Source organism: Sorex fumeus, unplaced genomic scaffold (genome assembly GCF_029834395.1).
Source record: "Sorex fumeus unplaced genomic scaffold, SorFum_2.1 ptg000203l, whole genome shotgun sequence".
NCBI lineage: Eukaryota > Metazoa > Chordata > Mammalia > Eulipotyphla > Soricidae > Sorex > Sorex fumeus.
In genome coordinates this window covers 1210165-1226068 of record NW_026606260.1, presented here as the reverse complement: position 1 = coordinate 1226068, position 15904 = coordinate 1210165, and positions in this window count along the sequence as shown.

The following is a 15904-nucleotide window of genomic DNA, read 5'->3' as shown; positions in this document are numbered from 1 at the left end:
TAATCAGGTATGTTAAAAAGAATTAATTTTCATAGGATATCTACAACATCTCAAAAACAAACGACAAAGTAATAAAAGTTGTATACTGCGATCACTAATGAGAAATTTTAATGAGAATGTTGAGATTTTTATGTCCTTCAAACTTTTTACAGAAAGAAAATTATAAATATAATACGATATCTTTGTCACTCAACATTTTGTATAGCCCAAACGACGGAAATGTAGCTGGATAAGTCGGTTACCTACTGGTTGAAGCAATAGACAAACTGACCAAAGGCCTCTCCTCCTCAGCTACCCCAGGCCTGGTGACTTGTCATAGAGATGGCCTCGGACAAACCTCCTTGTGCCTTTCTCTAGCTGGATCCACCATCATCCAAGACATCTTCAGTCGGCTCCAAGACACCGAAATCTCCGGCAAGAACCCCTGAGATGAACCACACCTCCTTGAATTCCTTAAAAGACCACCTCCACGTGGTCCAAAATCAACTCCACCTTCGTGACAGACCTCTCCAAACCTCTCAGATCCCCAAAACTGCCGAAACCTCTCCACCGCACCCATCCCAAATGTACCCAGACCTCCTGAAAGACCTCCACCCTCTTCCCACACCTCTCCAACCCTCCTCCCAAATCTCATCCCAACCTCTCAAATTTCCCGCTTCCTTCTCCCAAATCTCCTCGCCCTCCTCCCAGACCTCCCCAGACCTCCAAGATCTCCTGAAACTTCTTCATGACCTCGTACACATCCATACTAGACCAATTCAGATTTCAGCAAAGACCTCCACCATTCTCCTTCAAGACCTCTCCAGACCCAATCCAAGACTTCCCCACCTCCTCCAAGAACTCCCCAAACCCCCGAAACCCCATCCACCCTCATAAAGACCTTGTACAAGTTCTACAAATCCCTTTTAACGCTCCAATACCCCCCATCCATGAACCCAACAGATCTGCATCAAGACTTATCCAAACCTCCTCCAAAACCTCGTCAACCATCCTCCAAGGACTCACTTCCTTGCATACTCATACATCTGCCCTTCTCACACATATCTTTTCTTTCCTTCACTTCCACCCTCTATACATTCTATAAGAAAATTCACAGAGACAAGCAAGTTTTCACACAAGGGACTTTTATTTTTACCATCTGCAGGCATCCCATTACTTGGAAGTTTGGTGTGTGAGGACTGCTTTCTTTGAAAGAGTAGGAATCAGAGTGGCAACCATATTGGAACATTTTTGTTTTCACTCTGAAGAGCTTTGCTGCTCAGTGTCATCCGAAGATGATGGCACTGAAGACAGGGTGTCTGACCACCCATCTGATTGGGAGCACTTAGCACCCCTCGGAGTGGTGGAGTTCTTGTAGTGTGCGGGGAGCAGCTGAAGTATGGAGCCTTGACCTCCCTCCTTGAAACTGAGGCAGTGATAGCAAATCAGTGGTCTATTGAAAACCGAACTCGGGGATGGTTAGAATCTATCATCAGAGTCGTTTCCCTCGTTTCACTTCGAGGGCTTTTTCGGCTTCTTCTGGCTGGCTACGTGGAGTGAAAATAGAGTGAGGCTAAGGCACTGGAATGGGGAAGAGGGTGTGGAGAGGTGGGGATCAGAGGCTCCATGGAAAGGATGCTGGACAAGGAGGGGGAGTGCCGGGCAAGGACAGAGCAGAAAACTCGGGCAGAGGAACTGCTCGGGCAGCCCCGTCACAACTTGGGCCCCTGGTCTTTGGTTGCGCTTGAACCAGAAGCCTTCTTCTGCCCTCCACCACGGGCATTGGAAAAGGGCCGGCTTATCTGGAGCTGGAGATTTCTCCTGGCCTTTGCCTTTCAAGGGCTCTACCCGGAGCTCTGCAGCTGCCTACATGTCCCATTTCATGCTCCTGTGTTGTGATTGGTCAGCAAGGGGGCGGTTCCAGTCAATGGGAGCTCTGAGGATTTTTGGTATGACAAGGAGCCAGTGTGACATATGCGTGGGGCAAAGCTCCAATGCACCAAAGCACCCTCTGATTCTCGGCCTGTACCTCCTTGCCACCACACTGTGGAAGGGGTAGCGGGAAGGGGGGCAGGGATGCTGCAAAGCCTCTGGTTCTTCACCGCAGGGTTGATATACACTCTTGGGATTTAACAGTATAGGAGTGATGAGGGAGCCATTCCCACATGTAAATGGGTCTGGATTTGGAGCATGTGAAAACAACCCTAAAACTGATGAGCTCCCAGTGTGTGGGGGAAGGGGGATGGAGTTCTTCACCATTTCTCACAGAAATGAAATTTTTATGAGTTTTCTTCATAAAGTTCCTGTATGTATTTTAGTAAATTCCCCCCCTGAGATTTATCCTTCTGTTGGCATCCTTTTGGAGAATTATCCCCTGTATTATCTGGCAAATGTGCTCATTGGCGATTACACGGAAGGGCTTGACCATATGTTAACCTTAGTTGCTGCAACTTTGCGTATTAGGGGAGATGACTGTGTAAGGTTTGACTTCTGGAGGAACTGTTCCTGTCTGGGGGCCACACCTGCAGGGCTGACTCCTGGCTCTGCACTCAGAGATCTCTCCTGGAGTGGCTCAGAGGCCATATGGGGTTCCGCGAATGAAACACATGTTCGATTGTGTGCTGCATGTGTGCAAGACAAACAGTCTATGTGCTGTACTGTTGCTTCAACTCTTTTTTATATTTTATTTTCATTTCCTTAAAGCCTCAGCTTTTAAGAAGTTATTTTGTAGTTGAGTTTTAAACATACAGTGTCCCAGCACTGATCCCACTGGAGGGGAGCCTGGAGGGGAGAAACAAGAAGTTTTTAGACGCCTTAATATATCATACCACAAGTACGCTGAACTTCTCGCCAGGGCCCACCAGCCCGCCACGGACTGCAAACGGAAGCACGGGCCAGGGTCTCAAGTGAGTTATGGGCCTCTGGTGATCTGCTTCAAGTATCCCTGTTTCACCACATTTTCTGGCTTCTAGAACAATGCTTGTGCTGCTGCGATTGCATGAACATACGGAGCACCAAAATGTGAGTTTGGAGGCTAAAACAGATTATAAAAATGACTACAAAATTGCTTGGGCATGAGGATGAGGCACTTCCTAAGCCTGGTGTTTCTGTGTCAATCAAGGCTCCTCCAAATTGGAGCTTTTGGGTCTCTGGCAGTCTTGATCGCAACCCCACAACCCCACGACCAATGTCACCCTCTCCTCTCCAGTGTCTCCAGGGTCCCTCCCCACCCCAGCCTGCCACCTCGACAGGGACATTTCTCAGTTCAGTTATTGAGGTCTAGGTTTCTTGATCTCAGGTTCTTAAATGAGGATTGGATATTTGGGTACAGACACTCGTTGTTCAGGGCTTATTGCTGGCTCTGTGCTCAGGGATACTTTCTGTTAGTATTCGGGGAACCATATGGTACTGGGGACAGAACCTGGGTCAGTCACGTGCCAGGCACGCACTGCCCTGGCCTACTATCCCTCCAGCCTATGGAGTAACAGTTTGGCCTGATAAACTGAAAGATCAATTGAAAGATACACTGGCAATATAGTTGTCCCATAAATGTCTCTCAGTCCTAATGTGCGGGTCGGGTTACAGAACAATGAGCCCTTTCACATCAAACAATCAAATAAACATCTTTACACCTCAATTCTTGGGCAAATGGAAAACAATAATTTCCTAATGAATTTATATGCAAAGATGTTTATTTGTGATTTATTAAACACTGTGTCACAGTACCACGGTCATCTTATTGTTCATCGATTTTCTCGAGCAGGAACCAGTAACATCTCCTTCGTCCTAGCCCTGAGATTTTAGAAAGTGCCACATTCGAGGCTCTTTCAGGGTCAGGGGAATGAGACCCATCATTGTTACAGGGTTTTGCTATATTGAATACACTACGGGGAGTTTGACAGACTCTGTCATGCAGGCAGGATACTCTTGGTAGCCTGCCGAGTCCTCCAAGAGTAAGAACTAGATAATAGGAGGTAATAAGGTGTGATTTATTAATCACACTGCAAAAAGGAAAACATGAGAAGTAAAATGGTTTAAATAAGACACATGAATGCATTAAAACCTTAGAGAAAAGTTTAAAATGTGAGATACACTTAGATGTGTCTTCTACAGGAAGATCTTGAATTCCCGTGGTCAAAGACTGACCATGTGATAGACTACTCTGAATGCCATTATTCAAGTATGTTAAAATGAATTAATTTTCATAGGATATATATATATATATCCTCAAGAACAAATGTCAAAGCAATAATAGTTGAGTACTGGTGATCACTAATGAGCAATTTTTGAGAGTGCTATGATTTCTATGTCCTTTGCATTTTTGCATCAAAAATGATAACTATATTACAATACTTTTGTCATTCAATTTTTTATATACACCAAACAAAGGAAAAGTAGCTGGATAATTCGGTTACTTACTAGTTGAAGCAATAGATAAACTGAAAAAAGGCCTCAACTCCTCAGCTACCCGGGGTCTGGTGACTTGTCGTACAGCTAGCCTTGGGCCAACCTCCCTGAGCCTTTCTCTGGCTGTCTCCACCCTCATCCAAGACCTCCCCAGTCAGCTCCAAAATGCACAGACTTTCCCCAGGTACCCGCTAGATGTCCCAGACCTCCTTGGCTCCCTGACAAGACCTCTTCCACCTAGTCCAAGATCACCTACACTACGTCCCAGACCTCTCCAGACCTCCTCCAGAACCTACAAACCTCCAAGATTTCTCCACGCCACCTCTCCAAAACGTCTCCAGACCTGCTGAAAGACCTCCTCCCTCCTCCAACACCTCCACGCCCTCCTCCCAGACCCCCGCTGGAGAGACGAGGAAGTGAGCAATTGTTGCAGGAGGTGAGCAATTGTTGGTGGTATCCTCTTCCCCTCCTTTTCGATCTTGGAAACCAAGACCCCATAACCAAGCCGGGTCGGGAAGCAAGTGGGGTGTTGATTCAGGGGTGGCATTCCTGAGCAGCGGGTTGTTGTGGCGTGGTGCATCCTGCCAGGTCAGTCCAGCATCCACATTGCGGGTTTCTGGACAGCTCTGTCTCCGCGGGATATACTGCAGCAGCGACTTCCCAGCTCAAGATTGGGGTCACGAAGCCAGTAGGGTTGACAGTGGGAGGTGTGGAACCCGTGGGCCAGGTGGACGTGTGCCCAGCCTAGCGTGCCCATTGGGTTTGCTTTGCACCCCAAGTCCCGTTACTCACCCCACCCGCTGCCTCTGGGAGTAGGGTCAGCCTTGAAGAGTTGGTGTCCAGGGTTCCATCCCAGAACACCCTATCAGGACCAGGCACGGACTGATCACTCCTGGACAGGTTCCCTCTCTCTGTTGACAGGCAGCCATCGCTGTGGCGACAGAAGGTGGCGTGGTGCTGGATGCAGTGAGGCGGGAGCCCTGTGGCAATGCTCCGGCCCTCTCCCTAATAAGGAAAGAGCTACATTGGGCACTGACATTTTAATTCATGGGTGAGTTTGGTGGGAGGGGCGGTTTGTGTTGTGTTATCCTATTCTGATTGGCTGTAGTGATGAGCAGGCAGTGTCCCGGGCCCACAGAGCAGAGGGTGGGAGCAGGGAAGGCAGCCCCCAGAACCTCGTTGCATCTCTTTTCTCACTTGAGGAGAGTGAGGCAGGCCTGTGGAGGCGACCTGACTTCTGTGTCATTTGGATCCTTCAGCTCCGGTCCATTCCTTTGGGCCTGCTCTCCCTCCCCTTAGATGGTTCAGGCTGGAGATATCTACCGATTCACCCCACCTGGCAGATGAATAACTGAAGGCCCCCTCACTCCCTCCACTCTAACTATTCTGGGGGCAAGTGCTGAGCAACCCATGGTCTCATGGCGGTGGGCTATGCACCCACTGCGCTCCACCATTTCTCAGTCACACCCGGAGAGGCATAGGGGTTTAGGAAGCGCTGCGCTGGACCAGCAGGGACCATGGGTGAGTCCCCTACAGCAGATTCATCTGCATTTGCCATAGGCATAGGCTTGCTGAAACCATGCCTTAGGGATCCAGGGTTTGCACGTGTCCTGCGACCTTTGCCAGATTCCTGACCCTAGGGGACTTCTCTGTAGTCCCTGCCGACTCCTTTTCAAAACACAGAATTGCTGGATCACCCTCCCAGACATATGCACACTGCCAACTCCAGCCCAGACCTCCTAGGATAGCCGTCAGCCGATTCAAGACAAGCTCCACCAACGCCAAGAATTTCCCAGATGCCCAGGACTGCCCAATCCTCCCCCAACACCCTGCACCCCTCAAGACATGCCAGAAACTCCTGCACCTCCTCAAGATACCCTGCACCCAGCAGTACACCCGCAAACATCCGGCAGCTCCTCTAGAATCCTGTACCCCAACAAGACTTGCCATAACCTTCTGCACCGCCTCTAAGACACCGTGCACCCCTGCAGGACATCCCAAACCTCCAGTTCTTTCTAAACACCCTGCACACATGCAGGTCATGCTTGAATCTCCTGAATCTTTTAAGGATATCCTTCGCCCCTGCAGGACATTCCCGGATGTCCTGCACCTCCTCTAGCTACCATGCACTCCAGGATGACATTTGCAAACCTCCTGCATCTCCTGCAAGACACCATGCACCCCTGCAGAATATCTGTAAACTTATTCGAGATCTTTGCACCCCTGCAGGACATGCATGAACGTCCAGCACCTGCTCTTTACACACTGCTTCCCACGAGAACGTTTTCAAACCTCGTGCACACCTGCAACACCCTGTACCCCAGCAGGTCATGCCCAAACTCCTGCACAACGTCTAGACCCCCTCTCGCCCAGCAGGACATCTGCAAACCTCCTGCACCGGCTCTAGACACCCTGTACCGCTGCAGGACATGAAAAAACCTGCTGCACCTCTTGAAAGACACCCTGAAGGTCAGGTCATGCTAAAAGATCCTGGAAATCCTTCAATCAACTCTGTAACCCTGCTGGACATTATCAAACCTCCTGCGGATCCTACAACACCCTGCAAAACAGAAGGACATGCCCAAACACCTGCACCTAAAGACACCATGCATCCCTCCAGGACATCCTCAAACTGCCAGCACCTGTTCTAGACACCCCGCAATCCAGCAGTACATGTCCAAGTGCCTGCATCTCCTTTTGAAAGCCAGCACCACTACAGGACATTCACAAACCTCCTGCAACCCTTATAAAAACTATGCACCACTGCAGAACATGCATGAATACCCTGCACCTACTTTAAGACACCAAACACACCTGCAGGACATTCTGAACCTCCTGTACCTCCTGCAGACACGCGGCACCCCAGGAGGACATACCCAAACTCCTGAACTTACTATAGACACTCTGTCCACGTGCAGGACTTGACCGAACCCCCAGAAGCTCTGGACACCCTGCTCCCTTGCAGGACATTCCTGAAACTCCTGCACCTTTCACTGACTTCAAGACAACATATACACCTTCAGGACATTCTGAAACTCCTGCACCTACTGCAAGTCAACACACATCCCTGCAAGACATGCCGGAACCTCCTGCACCTCCTGTAGACACCGTGTACTCTTCAGGACTTCCGCAAACTTCCTGCAGCTCCTGTAGAATCGAGCACCCTAGAAGGACAGGCCAGAATCTCCTGCACCTCATCCAAAACACCTTGCACCACTGCAGGACATGCAGGAAATTCCTGCATCTCTTCTAGGCAGCCAGAAGGCATGCAGCACATGCCCAAATTTACTGTACCAACTGCAACACACCTTGCACCCTTATAAGACATGCCTAAACTTCTGAACCCTATCTAGAAAGTCTGAAGCCTGTAGGGCATGCCCAAACCTCCTGCACCTCCTTCTACACACCCTATACGACTGCAAGTAATGCCTGACGCTCACACACCTTCTCCAAGACACTCTCTGCTCCTCCAGGTTATTCTGACCCTTCTTCCAGACACGGTATAACAGTGCAGTACATGCCAGATGCTCAGGTACCTACTCCAAGACACTCTGAGCTCCTCCAGGATATTCTGAACCTTCTGAATCTTAGCTAGAAATCATGCACCCCTTCAGGACAATGCCAACACTACTGTAACTCCTCTTGACGCCATACACCCCACCAGGACATCCTCAAACATTCTGCAGCTCTTCTAGAAACGTGTACCCAGAAGGACATACTGGAACCGCCTTCACCTCATCCAAAACACCCTGAACCCCTACAGAACATTCCCGAACGTCCTACACCTCCTCTAGATACCATGCAGCCCTATAGGACATCCACAAACAACTGCATCTCCTCTAAGTACTATAAACCGCTGATGAGCATGCCCGAATCTCCTGCACATCCTGCATGATGCCCTGCACCCCTGCAGGACATGCCCGATTCTTCTGCACATTGTCCAAACAACCTTTCACCCAGCAGGACATACGTAACCTCCTTCAACTCTTCTAGACACCCTGTACCCCTGCAGCTCTTTCCTCAACTCCTGCACCTCCTGCAGAACACTTTGCGCACCTGCTGTAAATTTCCTAACCTCTTACATCTCCTGCAACTCTCTACATGCCCAAAACTCTTGCACTTCCTCTAGACACCCTGCACACCTGCAGGACATGCATAAACACCCTGCACCTCCTCTAAAGACCCTGCACCCTTTGCTGGACATCACCAAACCTTCTCCACCTCCTCGAAAGTCCCTGAACAACTGCTGGACATTCCCAAAATCATGCACCTCCGGCAAGGCACCATACACCCCTGCAGGAAATGCCCAAATCGCCTACACCTACTCTAGACACCTCACACCCATACAGAGAATACCAAAACTCCTGCAATCGTCTGATCTCCCTGTCACCAGCAGGATATACACAAACCTCCTGCACCTACTCAAGACACGCTGTACTGCTGCAAGATATGCCTCAACACATGCAGGACTTTCAGTAATGTCCAGCAACTCCTCTAGAACTGTGCATCCTAACAGCACATGCATGATCCTCCTGCACCACCCTCAAAGCACCCTACACCTCTGCAGGACACGCCTGAACCTCCTACACCAACTGTATACACACTACAGCCTTGCAGATCATAATAGAATCCCCAGAACCTCCTACAAGACATCCCTCACTCCTTCAAGACCTCTTGCACTTCCTCTAGACACCCTGCACCTCTGTAGGACATCAGAAAATCTTCTGTATCTCCTGAAGATACCCTGCACCCCTACAGGACATAACCAAACCTTCTGCATTTCCCCCAAGTAACCCTGCAACCTGACAGGATATGCCCGAACATCCTGGAACTGTTCTAGAAGGTGAACCCTTGTAGGACATGCCCAAACCTCCTCTGCCTCCTTCAAGACACTTTACACCCCTGCAGGACATGCCTGAACCTTTCGCACCTCCTCCAAGATACTCTGCACCCTCCAGGACCTTCTCAACCTCCTGCACCTCCTGCATGATAACATGCACCCATGCAGGACATGCCTAAATCTATTGAACCTCCTATAGACTCGATGCACAACAGCAGGACATCTGCAAGCATCCTGCAACTCCTTTAGGACCGTGCACCCCAGCAAGATATGTCCTAACTTCCTGCACCTTCTCTAGATATCCATAATACCTGTAAGATATGTGCAAACTCCCTACACCTCCTTGAAAGTCCCTGCACCCCTGATGGTCATTCCCAAACCTCCTACACCTACTCTAAACATCCTACATCCCCTGAGGAGAATAACAAACCTTCATTTCTCTCAACACCGTGTCACCCAGTGGGATAAACACAAACCTCCAGCACCTGCTTTAGACACCTTGTACCTCTGCTAGACATGCCTCAACCTCCTGTTCCTCATGCAAGACACCGAGTACAGTGCTGGGCATTCCCTAACCTCCTGCAGCTCCTGGAAAATTCGGCAAACCAGCAGGACATGCTCAAACTCCTGCACCTCCTATACACACCCTGCAACGCTGTAGCACATGTCTGAATCTCCTGCACATCCTGCAAGATACCGTGCACCCCAGGAGGACATAAACGCACTCGTGAACCTACTATAGACACCCTGCACACATGCAGGACTTGCCTGACCCTCCAGCAGCTCCTCTAGGACTATGCATACCAGCAGGACATGCCTGAACCTCCCGCACCTCCTTCAAGACACTCTGCCCCTCTTAAGGACATTCTGGGCCTCCTGAAACTCTTATAAGAGACTCGGCACCACTGCAGGACATGCATGAACCTCCTGTACCTCTTCCAGACGCCGTGCACCTCAGCAGGACATCTGAAAACCTTCAGCTCCTGCACCACAGAGGGACATGTTTGAAACTCCTGCACCTCCTATAGAAACCCTGCACCCCTACAGGGCATACCAAAATCACCAAAACCTCCTTCAGGACACCCTACACTCCTGAAGGATATGCATGAACCTCTTACACCTACTCTAGACAACCTACACTCCTGCAAAGCATTCCAGAATCTACAGAAATTCCGCCAAGACACCTAACATCCCTTCAGGACATACCTGAACCTCCTGCACCTTCTCAAGACATCCTGAAACACTGCAGAACATGCCCAAACATCCTGTACCACCCTCAAGACACCCTATACCCCTGAAGAACTTGGCTGAACCTTCGGCATCTCCTCTCGAAGCCAGGCACACCAGCAGGATATCTGAAAACCTCTTGCAGCTCCTCTAGAACCATGCATCCCCAGAAGGATATGCCCTGCCTTCCTGCACCTCCTCTAGACACGTTGCACCCCTGCAGGACATTTCAAAACCTCCTCTACCTCCTCAAAAGACCCTGAACCCCTGCTGGACATGCCTGAAACAACTATACCTCCGGAAGTCAACCTACACCCCAGCAAGACATGCCCGAACCTTCTACACCTACTCTGGACATCCTACACCCCTGCAGAGAATACCAAATCACCTTCACATCATCTAAACACCCTGTCCTCCAGAAGGATATACACAAGCCTCCTGCACCTACTCGAGGAACCATGTACCCCTGAAAGACATGCCTCATACCAGCAGGATATGCTCAAACTCCTGAACGTCCTCTAGATACCCTGCACAGCTGCAACATGTTCGAACCTCCTCCACATCCTACCAGACACAGTGCATCGCAGGAGGACATAACCACACTCCTGAACCTACTATAGACACGCTGTACACAGGCAGGACTTGCCCAAACCTTCTGAATCTCCAAAAATCTCCAAAACACCCTGCACCTCTTCAGGGCATCCTCAAATGTCCTGCACCTATTGTACACACCCTGTAACACATCAGGACATGGCAAATGCCTGAACGTCCTCTAGGTATCCTGCACCTCTGCAGGACATGCCCGAACCACCTGCAACTATTCTAGAAACTCGAAACCCCTGTAGAATCTGCCCAAACATCCTGCACCTCCTCTAAGACACCCTCCACCCCTCTAAGACATTCTGAATGTCCTGCACCTTCTGCAAGACACGCTGCGCCCCTGCAGTACATGCCCAAACCTCCTGTACTTTGTCTAGATGCCATGCACCCCAGTAGGTCATCTGCAAGCCTCCTTCACCTTCCCTAGACCCGTACACCCCCAAAAGACAAGTCCTTACTTCCTGCACCTCCTCTAGATACCCTGAACCCCTGCAGGACATGCCCAAACCTGCTTCACTACCTCCAAGCTCCCTGCATACCAACAGGACGTGCATGAACCTCCTGGATCTCCTGCCAGACCCTATACACAAGTGCAGGACATGAACAAACCTCCTTCTCCTGTTCCAGACACACCAGAACCCTGCAAAAGTTACCAGAATATCCAGAACCTCTATGAAGTTACCGTACACCCCTTCAGGACACATCTGAACCTTCTGCACTGTCTCTAGCACCGTGCACTCTGGGAGGATATCAGCAAACCTTCTGCACCTCCTCCTGTCACCCTGTACCCCTGCAGGACATGCCTAAAGGACCTGCATTTCCTCCAAGAAACTACACCTTTAACAGTACATGCCCAAACCTCCTGTAACTCTTCTAGACACTCTACACCTCTGTAGGACATGAACAAACCTCCTGCAAATGTACAAGGCAGGATGCACCCCACCATACAAAAACACACTTCTGAACATACTCTAGATACCCTCACAGATGCAGGACTTGCCCCGAACTTTCTGAATTCCTAAGACAACCTGGACCCCTGCAGGACATCCTAAAATCTCCTGCACATATTCTAGAAACTGCGCACCCCTGTAGAACATGCACAAAACTCCTGCACCTCCTTCAAGCACCCCTGTCCCCTTCAGGACATGCCCAAATGTCTGCACTTGCTCCAAGACACTCTGAACCCCTCCAGGACATACCTAACCTCCCTCATCGTTTTCAAGTCACTATGTACACCTATCGGATATTTCCCGACCTCCTGCAACTACTCTAGATAACTTGCACCATTGCAGGTTATCTGGAAACATCCTGCACCTCGTCCGGCATACACTGCACCCCTGCTGGACATCCTCAAACCTCCTTCTACCTCCTCTACCCATCCCCAATTAACACCTCCCACAATTTCCTCCAGAGCACCCTGCACTGTGGCAGGACATCAGTAAATATTCTGCACCTCCTCTAGACACCCTGTACACCTGCAGGACATACCCAAACATCCTGCATATCCTCCAAGAAACCGTGCACCATTAACAGTACATGCCTGAACTTCCTGTACCTCTTCTGGACACTGCACCCCTGTAGAACATGACCAAACTTCCTGCAAATGTACAAGACAGGATACACCCCAGGACATAAACAGACTCCTGAACAATTTATAGATACCCTGCACACATGCAGGACTTGCCTGAAACTTCTGCATTTCTAAGACACTTTGCACCCCTGCTGGACATCATCAAAACTCCTGCACCTGTTCTAGAAACTCTGCACTCCTGTAGAAAATGCCCCAAACTCGTGCAACTCCTTCAAACCCTGCGCTCACCTGCAGTACATGCCAAACCTCATGCACCTCCTCCAAGACACTCTGAACACCTCCAGGTCATAACTGAATCTCCTGCATCTTCTTCAAGTCACCATTTTCCTCTGTAGGACATTTCTCAAACTCCTGTAGCTCCTCTAGAGACCTTCACACCCGCAGAACATCCGGAAACATCCTGCACCTCGTCCAACAAACACTGCACCCCTACTGGACATCCTCAAACCTCCTTGAGCCTCCTCTACTCACCCCCAATAAACACCTCCCACAATTTCCTCCAGAGCTAACCACCCTAACACAGGACAGCCTCAAACTTCCTCCACCACCCGCTGCACCTCCCCTCCAACACCTCCCAAAGCCTCTTGCAGACATCCTGCCCCGCGGCCAGAGTCCTCCCAGACCCACACCCTGTCCAGGACCCTCCAGACCTGCTCCATCCCCCTTATCACCCTCCCAGACCTCCAGACCTCTTCCACTCCCCTCCAGGACCCGTGTTGGGGTATCCAGCTGCTTCCAGGAAAAGCACAAGGGGCCCAAGTTTTTCTTCCCAGGACTTCCTACCTCTGGGGGAGTTAGAAAGTAACAACACAGATTTGCAATTTTCATAAATTTATTTAGTCCCCCAAAATATTCCATTTATGTTTAGGCCCGGAAGTACATTAACAACAAAGTACATAGATAAGGAAAGTTGTAATATATGTACTGCTTGTGGGTGACTAACTTCCGGGACCTGGCTTCTCCTTACAATGAGGGGGTCTCTGGTTTGTCTTCCGTACCAGGGTTCTCATGGGGACCCATTGCTATCCATGCCAGTAAGACGGAACGAAGTCTGTTGTACAATTCCAGGTCTGTGCTCGCTTCCCCGAGCAGATCTGGCCCAGCAGTAGTCAGGGCTGCCAAAATATTGCTAGGCGCGGCCTCAACCAGGCACCCCTCCTCCATGGGATTAACACTGCACAAAGCAGATGAGCAACTACCATTAGGCACGGCCTCAGCCGTGGGATTAGCATTTTCCATGGCAGAAGGGACCAGAATATTGCCAGGCACGTGAGGCCCACCTTCCTCAGTGAAAATAAAGTTTTCGATGGCACTAGGCACACCCTCACCTGGGCCATCTACTTCCATGAAATTAAAATTGTTCCAAGCAATTGAAAAACTATTACCAACTAAGTCGTCATCAAGAGGCCAACCGTCCTCAGTAAAAGGAACATTCTGCACAGCAGATGGGAAAGCCCAGCTGCTTGAAACACCCTCATCCTGAGGCACCTCCTCCTCCTCGTCCTCCTCGTCCTGTTCCCCGTCCTCCTCCTCCTCTACCTCCTTCTCCTCTTCCTCCTCCTCCTCTTCCTCCTCCTCCTCAGTAACCTCACTACTCTCCAAACCAGGAATCGCCTCAGCATGGCTGAGGACACCCTCAATCTCCCTGGTCAAGGCAACGTTTTCCTCAGCTGATGGGAACAGAACAGTACCCGGGGGCCCCTGCCCGTGAGGCCTGGCCTCCTCGCTGGAGGCGCACAGCAAATCGCTAGTCCCGGCCTGGGTGTCACAAGCACCGTCCTCACTGGATCGGGCTTTGTTCTCGGCCAAAAGGCCAGGGGAAACCCTCAAGCCACTGAGGCAGTCCCAGTCAGTTTCGGCGACAGGGTGAAGGCGCGGGGAGCAGCGCGTGGGCTCCATCCTCCTCCTCCTCCTGGTCTGGGCAGCCTGGGGCCTCTCGCAGCCCTTGCGACGGATGTTGTTCATCAACTGCGGCTGATCTCGCTGGAAGTTGTGGTTCCGGTACGCCTCCGGGGACATGCAGCTTTGGCTCGCACACACAACACGGTGCAAGGCCCAGCTTGACCCCTTCACACATTCCTTCCATGTCCCGATTCACAGCCCCTATTCTCCTGGCTCTTGGGGATCATAATAAATGGTAAAGGTAAAGGCCCTCCCGTTGATCGTCGATTTGCTCGAGCGGGCCCAGTAATGTCTCCATTGGAGACTTTGTTGTTACTGTGTCTGGCATATCGAATACTCTCGGTAGCTTGCCAGGCTCTCCGAGAGGGGCAGAGGAATCGAACTCAGGTCGGCCATGTTGGCCGCGTGTAAGGCGAGCGCCCTACCCGCTGTGCTATCGCTCCAGCCTCATATGGGGATCATTATATGTTTACAATATCTGCAGCATTGACTAGCAATTAAATTTAAATATCAAATAGAATTATCACCTGACTACAATATAATTGATAATATCAATTTTCGATACCGGTTTCTAAAGACATCTATTATAGACAATTTATATTAAAACAAGTAATATAAACACAGTTATTATGAACATGAATGGCAAATGCATCGTTTATGCAGTGACTAATATTCATGCACCATATAAATTTACATATATAAACAGAATACATAATATATGATGAATATTCTACATTGTTTAAGTAACTTTTGTATTAATACGAATATCAATGACTACATTTAAGATGGGCTGGAGCAATAGCACAGCAGGTAGGACGTTTGCTTTGCACGCAGCCAACATGGCCCACCCGAATTCAATTACTCTGCCCCTCTCGGAGAGCCCGGCAAGCTACTGAGAGTATCTCGCCCGCATGGCAAAGTCTGGCAAGCTACCCGTGACTTATTGGATATGCCAAACAGTAACAACAGTCTCACTATGGAGACTTTACTGGGCCCGCTTGAGCAAGTCGATAAACAACGGGAGGACAGTGACAGTGACATTTCAGATATTATAAATATATGGTAGTAACTGTCACTGTCCTCCCAATGTTCATCGATTTGCTGGAGCGGGCCCAGTAATGTGTCCATGGTGAGACTTTGTTGTTACTGTGTCTGGCATATCGAATAAGTCACGGGGAGCTTGCCAGGCTCTGCCGTGCGGGCGAGATACTCTCGGTAGCTTGCCAGGCTCTCCGAGAGGAGTGGAGGAATCGAACTCGGGTGGGCCATGTTGGCTGCGTGCAAGGCAAACGCCCTACCGCCGTGCCATTGCTCCAGCTATTTATCAGTAAAGTAGGATTTTAATTAAATACATAATT